This window comes from Trachemys scripta, chromosome 6 (genome assembly GCF_013100865.1).
Source record: "Trachemys scripta elegans isolate TJP31775 chromosome 6, CAS_Tse_1.0, whole genome shotgun sequence".
Taxonomy (NCBI): Eukaryota; Metazoa; Chordata; order Testudines; family Emydidae; genus Trachemys; species Trachemys scripta.
In genome coordinates this window covers 116447169-116469290 of record NC_048303.1, presented here as the reverse complement: position 1 = coordinate 116469290, position 22122 = coordinate 116447169, and the positions used below count along the sequence as shown (strand labels likewise).

Below are 22122 nucleotides of genomic sequence, written 5' to 3'. Positions count from 1 at the left end.
AGACAGACAGCCGCCTTAGAAACGGAAAGGTGCAGCAGAGAGACCATTATAACAATTGAGATGGTGGTGTTTAAATATCTGCACGTAGAAATTCAGAGATGACAATACTTGTAAAACCATTCTAACGTGTCGAGTGCAAATGCTTGTCATTCAAGGTTTCAATTCAAGCACCAACTTGTAACACTTGAAGTTGGCTCCTTCCCGGCTTGACTGTGAAGAACTGAAAGGGAAGTGTGACAGAGAACTGGGAGTTAGCAGATAAGTCAGCACTCTGATCACTCTGGCATTAATTTGTTCCCCCAGGGAGGTCGGGTTGAGGAGTAGAAGGTATTATCTAATCAGGCTGGTAGGCATCAGCTAATTAATTAATTAACCGAGCAGCTAAGGGCTGATAACACAGAAAAGAAGTGCAAGGGGGAGGGAAGCAGCACAGACTGAGTCCAGATTTAGCGAGATCTCAAGGAAGAAAGACCTCTTCTCCTCTTGGGCCCTGGGGAAAGGTACTGTAAATAGTATTGCTGCATGGAACTGTAAGCGTGCTGATGGAGGGATTTGAAATAAATTGCACATTATGGATTCCTAACCGGTGGAGTTGAAGCAGTTTGTGTGGTGCTAGAGAGCGCAGGAGCAGAGCATGCCCTGCCGCAGGAAGGTAAACAAGATGTATTCATAATATACTTACAGGCCAATAACCTTTCTTCCATTAGAATCCCATCCCATGGGACCATTTCATTCTTGGGTGGTCAACGCCAAGATGTGCTTTAGATGAAAACCATCTACGACGCCTATTACCAGCTAAAGCCTTTTTCACATCACATTTAAGAATAAATTATTCCACTGGGGATATCTTGGCAAACTCTCACTTGTGGCCGTAAATATTACTTAAAGCAGCCCACAGTTGTGGCGAGTGAGAAGGGATAGGATCTTCTCCACCTTTAGAAAATAAGCTGATAAATAAGAGGGGGACGGGAGGAGTGACTAACCGGAGAGGAAGGGGGTGTCTATTTGAGCATACTAAAATTGTCATTTACACCAAGGCAGGTGTTTGGCAGGCCTAGACTTATAAGCTCATTATTAGCTATGATATAATGTAATAGGTATGCTTCATTTGCTAATGATCAAGTGTTACTTAGATCAGCTCGAGTTGGCTGCAAAGACGATTGATTTAGAAAGTAAATTGAAATCCAGTTGAAGTAACCTAGCTTTAATTATTTGGTTCATTCCAAAGCTGGCAGCTGGGACTGCCCCTAAAGGGATAAATGCATGATAAATTATCCACAGTACAATACAGGAAAGATGTTCATATCTCCATGCTGACCGATAATACTGCTGGAGGTTGGCCTAGGGAAGAGCTCAACATTGCCAACCCCGAAACATTTTAAAATGTTGAGATTTGGCTTTAAATATCATGATTTTTAAAAAAATACTTTGGGCTCTTTTTATTTGCCTTTTGATTTTGAGTGTTTATGGTACACTTGGATCACATTTTCAAGTTATTTTTCTGTGATCATGAGGAATAGTAACATTCAGATCAATGCTGAGATTCTCTTACAATCATATCAACTGAGGTTTTAAGAAAAACCCGATATTGTGAGACCTGCAATAAAGAAGCAAAAGTTGGTAACACTGTGGCCCTTATAATGCAATGTCAATTACTCCTGTATGTTAAATGGAAATTGGGCAATTGTTGGCCTAACTATCAGCCTTGTCTACACTATGGCTTAAGTTGTTGTAAGTTACATCACTCATGGGTGTCAAAAACCCACTCCTCTGAGCGATGTAACGGACATCTACTTAAAGCGGCGTCTACTTCGCGCTATGTCGCCGGGAGATGATCTCTCACTGACATACCTTCCGTCTTTCCCTCACTTCCCGTTTCACAGATGCACTTCTAACACACCCAAGTGTCTAATCTAACAGCCTCATGTCTGCTCAGTCGCTGAAGGCAGCACCCATACTCAGCTGGAAACACTTCCGTTTAAAATATTGGCTGGAACTCTCACAGAGATGGTGTCTGCCGTGATGGGTTGGAACCACTGTGCCTCTGCCATCCCCATTGTCCAGAGGAAGCCAGCAATAAGGGACCATCTCTGCTGCAGGGCTGTACTTTAGCTTCAAACACCCTTTTTCAGTAGGGTCTCGGTGGTCCATTTTTCCCAAGTCCCAGAGAGACTGAGTAGCTGCTAACTTGTGTCCTTGAGATCTTCCATTGGTAGCTTGTAGCTCAGTAAGAAATGGGGAGGTGGTGCATGAGCTGGGCTACTTGGGCCCTGCATTGGTTTCTTTGTACAGTTCGTATAGATGTAATCCTCATTCTCTGCCAGTTCTGGAGAGATGCCAACACAAACTTGATGAAACCACTCGTCACAGCCACCATCACACTGCACCCAGTCTACCTCATCCTTGCAGGGCCTTTGGCAGTTCTGTGTAGCACACACAGCATTCTCATCATCAGACTCCTCAGACTTCTATATGAGGAGAGGCTGAGAGAACTGGGCATATTTAATCTGCAGAAGAGAAGAGTGAAGGAGGATTTGATAGCTGCCTTCAACTACCTGAAGGGGGGTTCCAAAGAGGATGGATCTAAACTTTTCTCAGTGGTGGCAGATGACTGAACAAGGAGCAGTGGTCTCAAGTTGTAGTGGGGGAGGTCTAGGTTGGATACTAGGAAAAAGCTATTTCACTAGAGCAGAGGTCGGCAACCTTTCAGAAGTGGTGTGCCGAGTCTTCATTTATTCACTCTAATTTAAGGTTTCGCATGCCAGTAATACATTTTAAGGTTTTTAGAAGGTCTCTTTCTATAAGTCTATAATATATAACTAAACTATTGTCGTATGTAAAGTAAATAAGGTTTTTAAAATGTTTAAGAAGCTTCATTTAAAATTAAATGAAAATGCAGAGCCCCCCGGACCGGTGGCCAGGACCCGGGCAGTGTGAGTGCCACTGAAAATCAGCTCGCGTGCCGCCTTCGGCACCCGTGCCATAGGTTGCCTACCCGTGCACTAGAGGGTGGTGAAGCACTGGAATGGGTTACCTAGGGAGGTGGTGGAATCTCCTTCCTTAGAGATTTTTAAGGCCCGGCTTGACAAAGCCCTGGCTGAGATGATTTAGTTGGGGTTGGTCCAGCTTTAAGCAAGGTTGGACTAGATGACCTCCTGAGGTCTCTTCCAACCCTAATCTTCTATGATTCTATGATTCTCTCACTGAGGTGAAGTAATTACATTGATGAGAGAGTCGATTTAGCGCGTCTTCACCAGACCCGCTATTGGTGCCGATTTAGCACAGTAATGAAGATGAGCCCTCAGAATCCTCAAGTGGCAACTTAACAAGCCTTTAGCAAGCCCTTTGCTTGTGCATTCAACTTGGCCATTGGCTTATAGCCAAAATGGGCTCATTCTATGAACAATACCATGTTTTGATAAATATAATGAGAGAACTTTCCCAATGCAAATTGACTTTGTCTGAAATCTAGTGACACCTAAAATCTTTTGTAATTACTTAACAGCAGTTATTATTTAATAGCATTATTGATAATATTCTTGCGAGGATCAAAGCGATTTTCCAAATTACAGATGATGAACGTACAGGGATTGTGGTGTAGGACATTGAGAACTGTGGGTGACTGTTACTCACACCAAATTCTCTATTACACACACACTAAGGGACCCAATTTTATCTTAAAATCTGTTGCCCGCACACTCTAGGACATTCCACCTCTACCTAATTCCTAGGGCTCAAGGCATAACTTGGCTGATTTAGGCACCCCCACCCTTTCCCAGTTCCTAGGGCTCCAGGCAAAAGGCACCTAACTTTACCCCTCTGTGGGCTCTACTCCTCCATGGGCTCTGGGTAAACACCATTCCCTGTGGATTCAGGGGTTAATCTATTGCGGGTTTACGGGGTCTTTTACCAGTGAAAGAGCCTTACACAGTAATATCCTACTTAACCTCTATTTAAGTTCAGTCCAAAATGGTCTACAAAAAGAAGCCCCATGTCTAAATTATCACAGGAAAACGTACAACAGGCAAAATCCTAACAGAAGGGGGTAAAAAGACTTAAAGAAGCAATGCTGAGTAGTTCTAATGTTCTGGTGCATTTTATTATCCTGGTAGTAGCATGTAGTGCTTCTCGGGTCGAGGGTAAGAACTAGGTATACATTTGTACATAGATAAAGATGGACAATAGAAAGCCCATGTTTCTATGGGGCTTCAAGAACATTAACAATGACTAAAAGAAATTCCATTTAACTTGAGAGAGAAGTATTATTTTTGAATTAACTTGTTTTTATTTAGATTGAAATCTACCTTGAGCACTGGTCAAAAATCCTGAGGTAAAGATGTTGCATCCAAAGAAAAGTATTTTGCTTCTGGCAGACAGAACGCATGGGTGGGCTTTAATCTTAGCTACACAGCAATATGATGATCCGTGTATCAGGTTAATGCTGATGAGGTGTTGTAGTTGCCTCTGAAACTATGGGTGCAACCAGGAGTAGGATTAGTGTCTAGACTGTTACAGCAATTTTTCTTAGGAGATCTGCAAAAGAGAGTGCCATGGTGACTAAGAAAGATCCTGGTTTGGTTAAGGTAAAGAAATACACTCATTTTGTTTGGCCAGATCACATGGTAGAAGAGAGATTTGATCCTTATTTCTGTATTTAATTAAAATGGAGTTGTTAGTAGAGAATGATTGTTTACTGTGGAACAGAAGGATAGTGATACCAAAAATCTTACATGCTGGATGAATTGAAGTGTTTGAAAATCCAACCAAGTAACTTATGTGCTTTGAAAATCTCACCTGGATGAGCATCAAGGTGAAGATAAAAGTTTGGCTAGATGTTAACTTGCTGAGACCAAGCTATAGGAGAAGTTTGTCACGCTAAAACTGCAGTATTCACTGAAACATACCACAGACTGTACTTAGTGGTAGTTGATGTTCATTCCAGGTAGCTAGAAATGTTACTGAAAATATGACAAACACTTCTGCTGCTAAGACTATGGAGACATTGTGGAATATATGTTTTCCTATAGAGATCATTCCAGATTATGGCTATCAGTTTGCCTCTGAGGAATTTCAGATTCTCCACAAGAGAAATTCAGCAGAACACATTAGGTCATCTGCTTTTTATTATCCAGCATGAAATGGGTTAGCACAAGTCTCTGAGCAGACACTTAAAGTAGAAATAAGTAGAACCCAGCAGCATTCCTTTGTTATATCGGTCCACACCACAGACCACTATGCAGAAAACTCAAGCAGAGTTATTTCTTAAATAGTTACAAATCATATTCACTATGCATAGACCAAATTTTGCTAAATTGTTAGATAAAAATAGCATAGAGGAACAAACCCACAACATAAGTGTAATGCTGACAGACCACGGTTTTCAGTAGATGGGGGAAGGATAGCTCACTGGTTTGAGCATTGGCCTGCTAAACCCAGGGTTGTGAGTTCAATCCTTGAGGGGGCCATTTAGGGATCTGGGGCAAAAATCTGTCAGGGACATACTTAGTCCTGCTGTGAAGGCAGGGGACTGGACTTGACTCCATGACCTTCCAAGGTCCCTTCCAGCTCTATGAGATAGGATTGAACCTGGGACCTCTAGAGCTTAATGCATGAGCTAAAAGCCACATGGCCCTTAGCTAAAGCTATAGAACCGACTCATTAATCTCTCTCTAAGTGGTCTCAGTGCCACTAGATGGGACAGAACACCACACCCAGGAGGTGTGTGGGTTACAGATAGCTCCCAGATTTTCATAGACCAAAAGGTAATGGTTTGGAATTGCAGAATTGGCGCTGGGAGGTGCTTATAAAGAAATGTATTAGGGCCATTTACATACCTGGATGAGGTAAATGGAAATAGTGAAGAAACATAGTAACCAGGGCAAATTTTTCAAAATCTCCTGAGAGACTTATGTTAGAACATAAGACCCATACTGGATCAGACCAATGGTCCATCTAGCCCAGTATCTCGTCTCTAACAGTGGCCAGTGCCAGATGCCTGTGGCAGAAGGAGGTTCCTAAGTCCCATTTCCAAAAATGACTAAGGTACTTAGAAACCTAAGTTCCATTGTGTTTCAGCGAGACTTAGGCTCCTAACAGAATCATAGCCTTCCCAAAAGACTAAATCCATCTTTTACAAATTACAGATGAAGACAATGGTGTATGGATTTAAGAACTAGGTGGATTGTGTATGTGGCTTAAAATATCTTTTTACGGTCTGGAGCATTGTGGAACACAGAGTTCAAAAGACTTGTTTGTTGGCAGCTGGAAGTTTGGATTGGAGACTGAAGCAAAGAATGAGATGGAATTGGACAAAGATTATAAAAAAATATGACCCTCTTACTGTGATAGCTTGACGGTTTTTTATTCAGAGCTCTATTCCAGAAGCCGTTTGCAATGCATAGCAACAAAACCAGCTTTATTGGACCTATTTATGAGCAGTGACACACATTCTTATGTGACAGTAGATTATGCATTTTATAATAACTACATTATACAGATATCTCCTTTGTGTGGCACTCCCATTACCGTCTTCAATCCTAATAGCGTAATACACCCCTCTTGCTAACCCTACTGGCCACAAACTTCCCCTCATGCACAGGACATAAGCCCCAGAGGAATTGTGTTCCTCTGCTGAACTGAACCTAAATGAATGGGAACTGGTTGTATATTTTCATTTTGGGGAACATTGTTAATTTTTGTAATAAAACTGGAGGTTTTTATAGGATTTCATGTCCAGTTAATTTTGCCCAAATTCCCATTTTGCTGCAAGATTCTGTACATCCCTCCCATAAAAATCAGAGGACTTCGGAGCTCAAACGTGGCGCGTTGTACACACAGAGCTAACTGTGGAAAAAGTGAAGGAACTGAGAGTAGAAGAAAATGGCATAAACCTCCAGGTTTTTTAACTAAATGCCTAAATCAACTAAATAAAAACAATTCTCTCCCATCAAATGGAGGAAACAAAATATATCCCTAATAATGGAAGGATAATGGATAATGCGGGTGTCTCAGAAAGAGACACAATTTGCAAAGTCCTGATCCAAATCTGAACTTATCCAAGCTTAGGGCTGTTCAGCTCCAGGACTTTGGCTCACGCTCATCTCTCCAGTGGGAATAGTCACATCCCGCATAGCAGAGAAGATACCTGATAAAATTCAGCTGGGCAGGTATCACTTAATCTGGGGCAAAGATTGCTCCTCACAGCACACGCTGTTAGTAGGAGATTCCTCTAATAGCAGAACTTTGAAAGATCTTGCATAACTTTTTGGAGGAGGGAAGTTAGCTCTGTTGACTTTTGCCCAGCTTGAAGTCCCCTGGCAGGAACACAGAAAGGAGCCGTTGACATCCCTACTCAGAGTGGTGCATGACATATCCCTAGCTGGGGAAACAGAATCGCATGTATGGGTTTCAGCAGCTGCCCTTTCTGAATTTGCCTGGCGGATGGAAGTAATGATTAATTCAATTATAAATTCCATGATTATTTACTATTCCTTACGATTGTGATTGCAGCAGTGCCTACGAGCTCCAGTTGTAGACCAGGGCCCCATTGTCTTAGGTGCTATAAGAGTCACAGACCAACAAGACAGTCCCTGCCTGGAAGAGCTTTATGTCCCAAAGTCTGCTTGGTGCTTTACAGACATACCTGAAGGGATGTCCCTGCTCCCCGAAAAGCAGGCAATATGCAGACACGGGGCAAGGGACATAACTTTTTTTTTAATGTAGGATATTAGGTTAGTGGGCCAAGGTGGGTTTGGAGAAGGAGGAATCTGCATTGCATACTGGATGAGGGAGGGCAATGGAGGGAAAGCAAAGAGGATGGGCAAATGCTCAAAGGAGAAATGGAGGGGACTGAATTGTCAAACTCTGGGGTCCAAAGAGGGAAACAGCTGGTGAGCGAAGATGTAGCTAGAGTGAGAACTCTGCAGAGCCTGGACATTGATAAGGAAGGGGATGCAGGGCTAGTAGAGCAGAGCTGATGGGGTCGTAGTGTAACACTGACAGACCCTGGTCGTCAGTGGGCAGGATCGAGCCTGGGGTCTCTGGAGCTCATTGCATATGGCCCTTAGGTTAGGCTGTAGAGCAGACTCATTAATCTCTCTCTAAGTGGTCTCAGTGTCTCAGGGTCACTAGATGGGACAGAACACCACACCCAGGAGGTGTGTGGGTTGCAACAGCAGCAGGTGAGAAATGGGCTGGATGGCTGCACGTTGGATAGACTGGAGGAGGACGAGCTTGACTGGCTGAGAAGGCCAGAGAGGAGATGACCAGACAAGGCTTTTGGCAGCAGAGATGGATTTTGTGCATGCTGGAAATGAACCAGCCGCAGGATTTGGCACCAACTTGAATGTCTGAGGGGTAAAGAAAGAGAGTGAAAAAAGGCTCAGACGGATCCTGGAATCCTCGACCATGGAGGAGGAATAGGAGGAGGAGCCTGGGCTTTGCCATGTTGAGTTTAAATGGACTGCAGGAGATTATGGGCCTGATCTAAAGCCCACTGAAGTCAATGGGACTCTTTCCACTGACTTCAACGTGCTTTGGATCAGGCCAATCAGGGATCAGGTCAGAACGTATTTTCACGAGATCTTCAGCCCTGTTTCCAAACCAAAGAGATTTGAATAAATCAGGCTTTGGATAATTGTTCCCATTCTGGATGCTCCTCTGAGCCTCCAGCCCTTTAAAAGTTTGTCCCTCACAGTGTTACCGGTGCTTTCTCCTTGACCTGAAAGAGAAAAGGAAACCTAAATACGTCCCTTTGCCTGTCTGCATCTGTGTCTCGAAATTCCTGAGGTGTTGAGGCGACATCTTTTGTTCCTTGGACATCAGAGCACAGGACTATTCGGAATTTCATAGCATCGTAACAGTGGTGCTGAAAGCATTTATTGAGTTTCATTCCGTCTGGTGCTTTGACTTATAGAGGAAAATAGCACAGCTGTAAACCAGCTGTGTTTCATTTATGCTCAGGAACAGGGCCCCTTTGTCTGTCTCAAATGTTATTTACCCCCCTCCCTTTTTTCCCCCTAGATTTTGGCTCTTTACAGGAAAAGTGGTTGTTGAAAGACAGGTTCATGCTTTGAAGCCTGCCATTCACACAGACTTAACATCAGTCTTGAGGATATTAAATTCAAGGCAGCTTTTCCTGTTTGTGATATGAAGTGAAGTAGAGAATTAGTCATGCTGGTATGTACAAAAGAGCCACAGGCTTACAAACCAGTCTGTAATTTCATTTGAAAGAATGGATTACTCTTAGAGCTTAAGTGTTGGGTGGAGGCTGCAGTCCACCGACATATTGCAGAGACGTTGCATGCTACTCCAAAGGAGATGCACAATAAGACATCATTCAGAGGGAGTTTCTATCAGCTCATTGGGAACTGCATGAAGCTCATTTGAGAGACAAGTCCTGTTTCTAGGATCTCCAAGTAGCATCTGATGTTGGAACATAAATGAAAACCTACAAAACAGAAACAAAATCCCTGTCTTCATTATATACTTGCGACACGGATAAAACCCAGCGAGATGAAAAGCATTTTCCTAAAAAGACAAGATGGTGCAATACAAGTTTAGGGCCTGATTCTGCAAATGCTAGATAATGTTTTCACATCTTAGCCAAAAGGCCGAGCATAATAGCTTACTACTGAGCTGCTCCACTGAGTCCAGTGGGACTATTTATAGTAACACTAGACGTAGTACTTGCTATCACCTATTATGGGACCCAGTCTAATCAAGTCCATACTTTGGCAAAATTCCCACAGATTCCAGTGGGAACTTTGTCTCCAGAATAACCCCATGATTTGATGCACAAACCATTACAGGAGAACCACTGGGACCATTACTGCAGTGTTTCTTTAACACGGTTTGCTTTCAGTTAGTTACAGCTCCAGTAATCCAATGCTAGAGCTGCTCCCACATATCTGACAGCAGAACTGGTCCATCGCATATATTCATTTGTTAAATGAATTTCAAATACATGAATGGTAAAAGGTAATGTAACATTGTGTAATGTTTCAAGACATTTTTCGTTCGACCTCTGGGACTGATTTTGCTAGCAACAAACAGATGCTATTGTTTTGAATGCTGTCTCTTAAGAGTCCAGGGTTTTTTGCATCTAAGGAATGCCAGTTTGACAGTACTAGTTTGGGTGATAATGACATCCTGTGGCCTAGTAAGAATATCATAGGTTTCCTGGCTACCCCAGTTTTGCATTTGCAGCCAATGTGGAGATGGGTTCAAGCTGCAAAAATCTGGTCCAGATCCAAATTGTGAACACTTAAATTCAGGGTTGTGCCATTCTTGCTGTTGATTCATTCTATTAGAAAAATGGGGCTCCCTGCAAAATTTTGATTCAGGGCAAGGGTGACCAGATGTCCCATTTTTAAAGGGACAGTCCCGTTTTTGGGGACTTTTTCTTATATAGGCACCTATTACCTCCCACCCACTGTCCCGTTTTTTCACAGTTGCTATCTGGTCACCCTATCCAGGGCCAACGTTTTGGAAGTTCAGATTTGCGTTTTTGGTTGAGTCACATCTCTAATTCTGGGTGGCATTCTGAAGTGAACTTGGTTGTCTCACTGGCTTTGCTCGGCTCACTTTCAGTCAGGTTAGTCAAAGTATTTCAAGAACATATAAACCCAAGAAGTAACTATGGCCCTATAGAAAGGCGCTGGTTTATCTGGTAGGATTTCTGCAGCTGTGAAAATAGATCGTAGGTTCAAGTCCCACATCAGGTTGTGGATTGATGCTGCAACATGGTGAGGACAGGGTGCTGCATTGTTACTCCTGGCCAAACCTCCCTGGCAGTAAAACAGGTGATAATGGGCAAGGCCAGCTGAGAGTGATTACTGAGCATGTACTGTAGCTTGTTGTTTTGTAAAGCATGCTGAGGTACTGGAGAAATAGGGACATTGTATAAAATCGAACTCTATTTTGCTCGGTAGAATGGTGACTGTATTTTTGACTCTAGGCAATTCTGAGTCCATCTCTGAGGCCACTGATTGCAGCTCTGAGGCCACTGAAGCAGTGGCTTTAGGGGGTCTTTGGGCTCAGTCTCAGGGTTTGCTGGTATCCACCTACACCTTGGGGGAGCTAATTACAAAACAATGATCTTTTGGCAGGGCTCAGCTCCAAAACACAACCCATGGCATAAGGATTAAAGAGCAGACAGAGCATTTGCCCTGCTCCTTTCATTGCCGCTCACAAACTGAATTCATTGCTGGGAACAAACGGAAAAGAGTCACTGCAGAGCCCTTTGACCTCCTGCTTGCTTAGGATGGCTGACTGTCATGACATCAATGTGAATACGCTGACTCATTATTCCTGACTCTGCATAGAAGACAGCATATTTATTAACATACTTCCAATTCCCAGAAGAATGCTAAAAATAGCAGAGGTGCTAAGCAGCCCTTAAGAACTGTTTCCGGTGCAAACTCAGTGTGCTGCAGCTCTGAAGCCTTCCGAATGAACTGCGTGGTCTACTAAACTGTATCTTATAATGATGTGGTGAAGGGCCTGGGGAGAAATTATACTTCACTGATTTATGCATCTATTGTACTCCTTGAAGGCAAAAGCTTAGCTTTGCCACAAGTACCAAACAAGGGCCAGTTCATTCTCAGAGTCATGATCTAGGACGCGGATCATGATTCTGAGAATCACCCTCTGCTTCCCAGTTCCCCACCTGGGAGCTCCAAGGCTTTGTCCGTTCTCTCCCAACCCCCCACTCCACCCCGTGGAGGCTGCTCTCACCCTGCGCAAGTTACCCGGGGTATGCATAGTCTAGAGCAAGGGAGTCAAGAGGCATTTTATGTCCCTTATTCCCCTACATGGCAACACAAACCAGGGTGTGATGTAGCCCCTAATCCCAAAATGTTACAGAGACCCTGCTCCTGCTTCTTGTAAAGTGAAATGGAGATCTGGAAATGGCAGCAGGATACGCTCCTGTAAATGCAGGGAATGAGGGAGAGGTGCGCCTATCAACAAAACATTGCATTGGTGATTTTGGATTCCTCTTTGACCTTCCATTGGCAGCCAGTAGAGATTAGCACTGCCCAGTCATTAAGAACTACCAACTAAAAGTATTAGCCTCAGGACAGCAGCTCAGAGTGATACAAGCTCTGTTACCACCGCCTCCCTTCCTCCCCATGCACACACACATTCTGTTGGTGTCAAGGGGAAGAGAAAGAATGAGCCAGCTTCATTTGCATTTTTGTTACCCACAGTTCCACCCTGAAGGCTTTTGTCATGTTTAAATTTTGATTAAGTTTTGAGTGTAGGAGTAATGCTAAACAGCTATCTTTATTGTGTGACAAAACGGCACAAGAACAATGCTGGACAGGCCCTGTGGGAGATGTCACCCTAACTCGTATCTCAGTCTTATATGGGTAGGTAGTGGAGTTTGGACACAAAAAAAGACCCAACACCCATAGCTAGTGGTGGCTTTGATTTCCCAAATGAAGAGCTAGCAGCTTAAAGAATGGCAGTGGCTGTGATGTGAAGCAGAGCAAATCCGAGGTCTGACCAAACCTGCCAAGGAAAGCTGATTCTCTGAAGAGGTGGGTGTGGCTTCCAGAGGGGTTGAACTGGTAGTGGCAAAAAGGACTCCAGGCAAGGACCAGCAGTGACTGCATAGATGGGGCAGTTGCTATGGCCAGTGAGCCAAGCTACCTTTACAAGGTCCTGACCCACTCAGAGTCGGGGCGAGCTAAACCACAGAGCTGAGCCTGCTATCTGAACCTCAGGGTGGGAACACATCCGGAGAGCTGTGACAGGAGTAGCCAGGACCTGCAGAGGGAAGCCATCCTGGATGGCAGAGGGTACCCTGAGACTGACTCCTTCCATGGTGGGGGCAACAGGTGAGGGTGGAAGTTGAATAAATTACCTGCAAGTTATGGTGATTTACTTAACCTTTATTTGAAGATATCTATGACTGTCCCACATCTCCCTTCAATTAAAAGTTCTCTGTTCTAAAATAGTCAAAATAGCGGGACACAACTGCCTGACAAGGGTGACCAGGGAGAGGTTTATTTTATTTTAGTTTTTTTCCCAGGGCAGAAATACAAGTAAGACTCTGGGTGGGAGTTTGAGCCATGTTGTTGTTGTTCTACATAAAGGGACCCTTTGGTATTTTGAACCCAGCCTTTATTGCTGTCACCAGTACCTGGCAAAAAGGGTCACACAAGTAAACACAAAGCCTTTATAACCCTGTGCATTCTGTCCTTAGAGATCATTCAAATAAATAGTCTAAAATCCAGAACATATGCAGTCTCATGGGATGTCTGTCAATGAAATTTGAACCTCTGGGTTTGTTTTTCATTATCAATGACTGGATGAAAGGACGGGGGGGGGGGGGGTTTTTTGGTGTTTCAAGCCTAGCTGGACAAACATAGGAAAGTAAAGACACGTGGGTGGGAAATGCTTTCGCATCCAGTGGCTCTCCTATCCCATTCCAGGGTGCAGTCCAGCCCAGTGCAGGTTTGTGGCACCATCTTACAACGCCTTGCTGCTGTAGCTCACAAACAGCCATGCCAGTCACACCCTGAGTGTTTGGGTATAACTGCAGTCCTGGGTCCAGCCACCCCAGCAGCCTGTCAACTACACACCAGCCACCCTCTGGCTTCCAGCAGCCTGTTACTACTTTCAAGGTGACCCCAACAAACTCCCAGTCCGATTTTCCTCAAAAACATGTGTTCTGTGCTGCCCAGCCCTCTCCTGGGCAGTTCAGATATGAGGGGTCTGTAAAGGGTCAAAGTACAACAGTTTGCTACTTTAATTGGCGTTACCAAACAATTCAGTTTAAACACCACACTGGATTAGTTTTGATTAAAGAATAAAACAAGTTTAACTATAAAGAGATATGTTTTCGGTGAGTACCAGCACAAGGTATTAACGTCAGAAATGGTAACAAGAAAAACAAAGATATAAAGGTGTCTTAGTTGCTACGACTCAACAAACTAGACTTGGTTCAAGGTAAAATCCTTACCACAGGTTCCCAGCAATATTGCTGATCAAATTTTCAAGTCAGGATCTCTCACAAAGTCCAAAGGCTGGTTCCTTTGTCTTCTTGGGTGAAAGGGGGCAGGGAGGGGAGAAAGAAAGAGAATGTGGGGTGTTTTGCCCCTCACTTTTATAGTCCAGTCACCTTCTGAAATGCATTTTCCTGAGGACTACCCCTAGATAAAGTTCCTTTCAGCAGTGAGGCGTCTCGTGGTGAGGCCTGGAGTCTCGTGGTGAAAGGGGTTCCATTTTGTTGTTTGTTAAATTGCAAATTGATCTGCTCCTATCCCACTTTGCTGCCAAAGACTGGCCACTGGACCGGTGATTCGTCAGCTTGTCTTTCATCTTTGAGAAACAGGTTTGCATGCCCCTCGCTTCCAGACTTGTCTGGTAAACACATTTCCGCCATAATTTCAGCTTATGTTCTTAACTCTACAGCTAATGTTGCTACATACATTTCACCATGATATTATTGACCAGTGAGTTATTAGTTTTCAAATGATACCTTGTAAGCATAGTTTGCCATTGTAATAATCTTTGTCTATGTAGAGTGTGAATACAGGGGCGCATTCGGTCACACCCCAGAGTGACAACAGGATGAGACCGTTTTGCAATGCCACGTTCAGTTGCATGCAGGAACTCAGTTCTTCACTTCTGCTCCTCTTTAATGAAAGTGTGTGGAGGGGAAAAGAGAAGGCTTAGATTTTATTGTGTGCATGCCAGGGTAACATAATGTGCAGTGATCTCACCTTGGACTGTGCTCTTGTTTGATCTCATAAACAAATCAGAGTCAGGCCTCCTCACTGCTTGACTGGGAGATCGCTAAGGAAAATGAATGGTGCTAGAGGAACTGATGTTGGTGATTCAGTAGCAGGTGAATTTTTGGGCATTATGCATTTGGAGGTGCCATCTTGTATGACCTTGTATGGTTCTTAAAGATCCTGTGATGCTTTTTGCACGAGTGGTTGTCAGACATGGATGTCACGTACTGGGGTGCAATCTAGACCAGGGAGGAGTTGTCACTGCCAGCCCTGTTACCCTGGTTGCCTTAACTGTCCTGCGGCTCTGGCTCACGGCCAGGATGCTGACTGCCGGCAGACAAGCATGCAGTATCCTGAGTGCCTTATGCAGGGGTAACCTCAACACACGCCCAGTCCCAAATTTTCCCAAAACCATGTGCTCTGCAATATCCAGCCCTCTCCTGCACCATTCAGAGAGGTATGAAGGTTCATTTGTCCCTTTAAAGATACAATATCCAGCAGCTTGCCATATTAACTGGGGTTAATGTTCACTGTAAATCAAACACAGCACTGGGCTGCTTTAGATTAAAAATAAAAACAAGTTAATTAACAAAAAGATATAGGATCTGAAGTGAGTTCAAGTTTAAAGGATAGTGTTAGAAATGGTTACAAGCAAATACAAATGAAAAATGCATTCTAGGGGCAAAGACCTAACAAAATAAGTTCCAGCCTTTGTTCAGGGAAGGTTCCTTTCTAATCTACCTTCCAGAAAGATGGCTGACCAACTGCTCTGGTTCGCAACTTCCACAGAGTCCAAAGTGCTGAGCGGTTATATCCTCCCCATTCTGGCTTGATGGTTCAGTCTGATTTCTGTGAAAATTGCATTTCCTTGTCTTAGTGTAGCTTGGAAATACCCCCCAGGTGTCAGAACCAAATTCCTTTGTCTAGGGTGGGGTAATTTTAGCCCTGCCCGGCAGACACACTTTGATAACGCAATTTCCAATATGCTTGTAATTTTGAATGTGTCCTCTGTATATACACCACACAATAATATTAAGGATCAGTATGTTATTAGCGTTCTAGTGATATTTTACATAACATCTTCTAGCTCAGTGGTTTTCCCCTGAGGGTAGGCAGAGGTCTTCCGGGGGTACATCAACTCATCAAGGTATTGGTCTGGTTTTACAACAGCTACATGAAAAGGACTAGCAAAGTCAGTACAAACTAAAATTCCATACAGATAATGATTTGTTTATACTGCTCTATATCCTATACACTGAAATGTAAGTACAATATTTATATTATAGAATAGAATCATAGAATATCAGGGTTGGAAGGGACCTCAGAAGGTCATCTAGTCCAATTGATTTATTTTATAATTATATGGTAAAAATGAGAAAGTCAGCCGTTTTTCAGTAATGGTGTGCTGTGACACTTCTGTATTTTTATGTCTGATTTTGTAAGCAAGTAGTTTTGAAGTGAGGTGAAACTTGGGGGTACGCAAGACAAATCAGACTCCTGAAAGTGGTACAGCAGTATGGAAAGGTTGAGAGCCACTATTCTAGATAACAGGTTATGACATGAGTGAGTTGAGGTACATTCAACTGGTCAGTCCAGCTGAAACTTCACTAACAATGAGCCCTTGCCCTCTTGCATTAGGATGCTGTTAGGGTCACAGTGGTGTTGGGATCAGATTCCAATCTGAGTTTATACATTTTGGCTACTTAAATTGCTCCTGCAGTTTCAGTTGGGCACTGTCCTCTTTTTCACTTCCAGTCTTACATTGTTCTGTGTTGTGGCCAGGCACTCTTAAATAGCTGCTGTGGCTGCACTTCACTGATAGGGGAAATGATTCCTGTCTGCTTGCAAGCCATGATCCTGCAAATAGATCTGAGCTTTGTTACCACATGCAGCATCATGGAGCCCAATGGGACTCCACAGGGTGGATGCTTGCAGGACCCGTGGTATAGTTTTATAAAAGTGTCATGGGATCCCTCAGAAAGACACTATATGCATATAAGGTGGAGTTCTCAAAGGCATTCATTCATCCTGCTCCCACTGAAGTCTATGGGAGTTTTACCACTGATTTCAGTAGGAGCAGAATGAGGCCAATGCCAATGGTTTTTGAAAAGCCCACCAATAAGGTATTTCAGCTGTTGCCATTTTAAAATACAATTGTTATGCTCCAAATATCATAGAATCATAGAATTGGAATGGACCTCGAGAGGTCATCTGGTCCAGTCCCCTGCACTCATGGCAGGACTAAGTATTATCTAGACCATCCCTGACAGGTGTTTGTTCAACCTGCTCTTAAAAATCCCCAATGATGGAGATTCCACAACCTCCCTCGGCAATTTATTCCAGTGCTTAACCACTCTGACAGTTAGGAAGTTTTTCCTAATGTCCAACCTAAACCACCCTTGCTGCAATTTAAGCCTATTGCTTCTTGTCCTATCCTCGGAGGTTAAGAAGAACAATTTTTATTCCTCCTCCTTGTAACAACCTTTTACGTACTTGAAAACTGTTATCATGTCCCCTTCTCAGTCTTCTCTTCTCCAGACTAAACAAATCCAATTTTTTCAATCTTCCCTCATAGGTCATGCTTTCTAGACCTTTAATCATTTTTATTGCTCTTCTCTGGACTTTCTTCACTTTGTCCACATCTTTCCTGAAATGTGGCACCCAGAACTGGACACAATACTCCCACTGAGGCCTAATCAGCGTGGAGTAGAGCGGAAGAATTACATCTCATGTCTTGCTTACAGTACTCCTGCTAATACATCCCAGAATGATGTTTGCTTTTTTTGCAACAGCGTTACACTGTTGACTCATATTTAGCTTGTGATCCACTATGACCCCCAGTTCCCTTTCCGCAATACTCCTTTCTAGGCACTCATTTCCCATTTTGTATGTGTGCAACTGATTGTTCCTTCCTAAATGGAGTACTTTGCATTTGTCCTTATTGAATTTCATCCTATTTACTTCAGACCATTTCTCCAGTTTGTCCAGATCATTTTGAATTTTAATCCTATCCTCCAAAGTGCTCGCAACCCCTCCCAGCTTGGTATCATCCGCAAACTTTATAAGTGTACTCTCTATACCATTAGCTAAATCATTGACGAAGATATTGAAAAGAACCGGACCCAGAACCTATCCCTGCAGGACCCCACTTGTTGTGCCCTTCCAGCATGACTTTGAACCACTGATAACTACTCTTTGGGAACGGTTTTCCAAACAGTTATGTAAAAGGGTGACAGACTAGTGTACCAGCAAGAAAAGCAACAGATAAAATAGGCTATAAATACCAAACAGAGATCAGCAGAGCACTAAATCCTCCTGCCTTTCTGAATGACTGTCTTCAGCAATCTTTTTCCTTCCTGGTTACAGACTCTCTTGGCTTCGTTCATGTCAATCAGGAGGGCTGTTGAAAATGCTTAGTGTTTAACCAGAAGTACAGTATATTTGTCCTTTTGGCCTTCTCAAGGGATGTACTGACACATCATTCACCTAGTGAAATGTAGCAATTTGAAGAGGCTATTTGACACATTTGAGTTATTTCAGCATTAACCTTTGGGAAAGCTACGATTTTTTTTTTTTTTTTTGACAAACTGGACAGCATCTCATTGAGCAGTCAACTTAAGAAGTCTAGCACTAAGACGGCTTCAATCCAGTGTGAAAGTATCTCGTCAGCTGCATGCTTTTCTCTTCATCCCTAAGCTCACACCCCAAATTTGGTAAAGTGTCTGTTTCCAGAAAATTCAAAGAGTTCATCAGCTTTGGGTTCAGCACTTATAAAGCTTTATGGTTAAAGCAGAGTTCATTATTATTATTAATCGGTATTGTGGTAGCACTTAGGAGCCCCAGTCATGGATCAAGATCTCAATGTGCTGGGCGCTGTACAAACAATGAACAAAAGCTTACAATCTAAGTAATTATTCTCTGTCTGTAAAGAGAACTGCTGTCCCATTTATAACACTGCTAAGCGTTTTGAGAGCTAACATATTTCGAAATCAAAGCACTACACAACATGCCTCAGCCTGGGGGGCTGGACTAGATGACCTCTCAAGGTCCCTCCAGCCCTATATTTCTGTGATTCTATGTGTCAGTGTGATATGAAGAAGGACCAGCCCTATGAAAAATAATAGTGAGTGAGTGGGATTTGTTTAATGATCTTACATTCGCTAAATGCTTTAGCACCTTTCATCCAGGTGGATCCCAAAACACCTTACAGATGTTACTAGAGCCCGGGTCTGATTTGCCAAACTCCACCACAAAGATCATTTGTCCCCTGGTGTTGCACTTACTGAAGCTCCTAAGTTCTCCACATAGGTGGGGTTCCCAGCCCTTTCTTATGTCAAGAGAACAGGGATACAGGCAAGAGCTCTGGTGTTTTCCCTGGGCTACATTCCTCTCCTCTCTGCAGGGAGTAAATTCCAGTCCTCTTTCAGGATTATCTCGTATCCCATTTAAAGCCTTAGCTTTGCAGGGCTTCCTTGTTTGTGGGACATGGGGTTTGGTTTCTCTTTCCACCTGCCTACTCCTGTCAGCCCCTTCTCTTAAAAAAAAAAAGAAAAAAAAAGTGAGTTTGTCATGTCTTTTGCTCTTCCAGACACAACTTGCTCCTAAATACCCATGTTTACTAACTACATACCAACATACATGGCCTACCTACATATATATACATTGCTCCTCTGTTAGATTTTGGTGGCTTCTGCATTAGAAGGCAGGGAAGCCCACTAGTGGGCCCCCAAGCTATGTACAGGGATTCTGCTCCGTTCCTGTACACTACAGAAGTAGGTGGTTCAAATTTTGGCCCTGACATAAACTTTGCTTAAGCAGATTTTTGGAAAGAAAAATTTGCTTTTAATTGGACCATGCTTTGGAGCAGGGTCATCTGAAGCTCCAAACATGCAGAGCTACAATTAAGCAGGGCCGGCTCCAGCTTTTTGCCGCCCCAAGCGGCAAAGCAAAAAAATAAAATAAAAAGCCAATCGGCGGCAACTCTATCGCGTCGCTTCATTCTTCCGCGGCAATTCGGTGGCGGGTCCTTCGCCCCTCTCTTCCTCTTCAGCGGCTCTTCGGCGGCAGCTCAAAGAGGAAGAGAGGGACTCAATGGCGAATTGCCGCCGAAGACCCGGACGTGCCGCCACTTTCCATTGGCCGCCCCAAGCACCTGCTTCTTTCGCTGGTGCCTGGAGCCGGCCCTTAATTAAGCACATTTTGGATTGGTACATGATGCTGATTAACCATGTGTTTAAGTATGTCTTGACTAAGTCAGTCTCCAACTAAAGCGTGCTGAGTCTGACTGGTTTCACCCTCTGTAGATAAGTAACCATTTTGTCCACCACTGATGGGCACCCTGGGGTGAAACACATCAACCTGTCAAACACACTGCACTATTGCACAGCAATTTGGAACAAGAACCAGATAATTATTTCTTACATTCTTTACACCCTGTTATCTTCAGGTTCTTAGAACTGATGATAGAGGGAAATGGGAACACCTGTGGCCTTGTGTGCTTTATCTAAGCTCAGAGCGTAATATTCAGACTGAAGCGTGATCTGTTCCACTAAAGATGCTTAAAAGAGGTTCTGTGCAGTACTTGTTACAGCACAAGGGATTGAGATCTCCATTACAATCCATTGGCACTGGAGCAAAGGCAGCTTAATTTAAGCAGGTCTAATGGTACAACATAGCTTTAAAATACTCTAATGACAAGTCTTTGTGGGACCAAAATCCTAAAGCATGTGAGTAGAGCTTCAAGTTACATATATGCTTAGGTCTTTGTACAATTGGGGCCTTGGGCTAAGATTATCAAAAATGGATGCCTAAAATTAGGCTCCTAAATCCATAGTTGGATGCCTAAATGAGTGACCTAGAATGCTGAGCATACCGCAGCTCCCATTTTTGGTCATTTTAATATTAGTAATAGTAGTATTGGTCACTATCTGTATTACAGTGAGGCCTAGAGCCCACAACCAAAATTATAGCCCCATCGTGCTAGATATTGTAAAAATATACAGAGGGGGACAATCAGTGCCTTGACGATCTTCCACTTTAAATAGATAAAAGAATGGGAAAGGAAACAGGCACAGAGAGGTGAAGTGATTTGCCTAAGGTCAAACAGCAAGTCAATGGCAAAGCCAGGAATAAATGCCAGGTCTCTAGGGTCATTCCTGCTTAATTCCTGTCCAAAAAATCTACTTCCCACATCTCTTCATTAAGGTATTGTTGCTTGGGTATTAACTGCTGTGCTGCCTGTGATAGCAGAAGGGCTGAAAATAGTTCACCAAAGCCCGATTAGTTTTCCCAGAATGCTCTTATGCAAATGTGATGGCTGAGCCACTTTAAAGGAATGCAGTCTCATTGCTGAGCCTGTAATTGTTTACTCTTCAGGCTGCATAATGATATTACATGTCAGGAAATGACACAGCCATCACATTTTAATTAGGTGTGTATGGAAGGCTTAAATAATTGGAGAGCAATGCTTACACTTGTCTGGAAAATGGGGGAGACGAAACATAATTTGGTGGATCTAAGCAAAGATAGCAGCATTTACCAATAAAAAAGTCATCTTCTAATGATGCTTACATTGCTCTTCCAGCTGACCGTGACTGCGCAGGTCAGGAGCTGAGACTGTGCTCCTTCCCTGTTTTTCTGTTTTTTCTACACTCTTTCTCTTCCTAACTCTTCCATTCCTGCCATTACCCCTCACCCCAGCTCTACTCCAATTTTTAAAAAAAAAAACCTATGCAACTGCAACACGATGCCTCTGATCAAACCCAGGATCTCTGATTCTAAAAGCATGAGCCTCTACTACCTGAGCTTGAGAGACCCAGCTGTGTTAGGGCAACGTCAACAGCAGGTTCGTAAACCTCTATGTGGGCCTGCCACTAGAATGGGACAGAGTCATAAGCGTTAAAGTGAGTTACAAAGCTGACAAAACTCTGCCAGTGGCTCCCACGTTCACTAATGTGCTACCCCCTCTGTCTTCTCTTGAGTCTCTTAGGGCATGTCTTCACTACAGAATGTTACCAGGTGCGAACAGAGTTGTGAGAATGGAGCTAGGTAGCATGATGATGACCATAACTTTGTAAGTGGTGTAAACCAGGAGAAATGATCCTCAAGGTTTAATTAAGATTAACTGACTTGATGCCGGATGTGATTTATCCTTTGTCTACACTAACCTCCCAGTCATCATCAGTAACATGTTGGGTAACTCAGTTCTCCACGATCACATTCAAACACACTCTAGTTCTGTAGTGTAGACCAGCCCTTGGATACTAAACTCTCCAACGCAGAGATTGTCTCTTCCTCTGGGTACATACAGCACCCAGCACAATGGGGCCTCCATCTTGACTGGGGTCTTTGGGCATGGCCATAATATAAATGATTATAA

At 43.4% G+C, this 22122-nt stretch overlaps 1 protein-coding gene across 2 annotated transcripts in view; it reads left to right on the top strand.

Moving 5' to 3' along the window:
* The window catches only part of LOC117878784 (paralemmin-2-like), a 171731-nt gene that overhangs the window by 24264 nt on the left and 125345 nt on the right, over positions 1-22122 (top strand). The window lies entirely within an intron of this gene.